At 46.5% G+C, this 1143-nt stretch overlaps 1 non-coding gene across 1 annotated transcript; it reads right to left on the bottom strand.

Moving 5' to 3' along the window:
* Window positions 1-508: 508 nt before the first annotated feature.
* Window positions 509-672, bottom strand: LOC115869377. The gene has a single exon (XR_004046153.1). It is a non-coding gene; the product is annotated as a U1 spliceosomal RNA (small nuclear RNA).
* Between the last annotated feature and the right edge of the window lie 471 nt (window positions 673-1143).

Here is a 1143-nt window from a genome sequence, read left to right as displayed (position 1 = left end):
CAGTGAGGGGCATCATGTCTCATAGTGGGGCTGGCCATGTGGTCCTCTCTGTGGACTGGCTGCTCTAATTGGGTTCATCGTCCTCAAGGCCTGGTGGGCCAGGATGTACTCCAGTCTCTCCTCCTCCCCCGTCATCTGCTCCTGTGTGCTCCAATCAGATGTGTCCCTCTCCCGGAGCTGTGGATTCAGTGCCGTCCTTTGAAATAAATTCTTCTCGGGGGAGAGGCAGGCATCCACTTAGTATTTGGGACTGGGGCCAGCCGCCCAGACCTCTCCACTGGTTCCCTACTCCATGCCGGCAGGTTGCATTCACACCTTGGAGCACTGGGTTGAAGTCTCTCAGCCTACTTTTGTCTGTGAACTTGGTGTCTCTTGTAGACAATAGATTAATGGGTTATGTTTTCTAAGCCAGTCTGTGAGTCTTTGTCTTTTAACGGATGATTTCAGACCATTGATATTCAGAATTATTATATCCATATGTGGAAGCCTGTAACTTTTTTATTTTTAATAGGGGAAAGCACGAATGCAGTCCCCCAGTACCACAAATCATGCAGTCGAGTTTCCCACATTTGGGGAAACCGCAGGGGTCAGCACATCCAGAGTGCAATGCATAAGCCTTGCCCTGGGAAAACCACCTTCGTGGTCATGGTATCTCCCTTGCCAGGTAAGTATTGCCTGTAACTCTTAACAGGCATAGGAAATCTCATCTTTATCTCATGAAGCAGCTGGTGGTTTCAAACTACTTTGTTTTTCAAAGTTAACAGCCCAACTTTTAATCTCCATGCCACCACAGTAAAGTAGAAGGGCAGCAAAAGAAGGAGATGGATGGACATAGTGACTGCAACAATGGGCTCAAACACAATTGTGAAGATGCTGTAGAACTGGGCAGTGTTTTGTTTGGTTGTGCATAGGCTCACTATCATTTGGAACGAACTAAGGGCACTTAACAACAAGGATATAAGGGGAAGAATCACCCTATTGAGAGGTGCACACCTTAAAATAATCTCCACAGCATCAAGAGGGCAGCATTTACCCAAGGGCAAAGTTCAGATAGGTTAGGAAAGAAGGAATAATGAACATAAGATGCAATAGGAAAGAGATCAGATGGATAAAGTTACAGTGAGAGGGGTGCGATGTAACAAC

Source organism: Echinops telfairi, unplaced genomic scaffold, assembly GCF_000313985.2.
Source record: "Echinops telfairi isolate 266 unplaced genomic scaffold, ASM31398v2 ScPeMD7_24;HRSCAF=84, whole genome shotgun sequence".
NCBI classification, from domain to species: Eukaryota; Metazoa; Chordata; class Mammalia; order Afrosoricida; family Tenrecidae; genus Echinops; species Echinops telfairi.
This window is presented reverse-complemented; position numbering and strand designations above follow the sequence as displayed.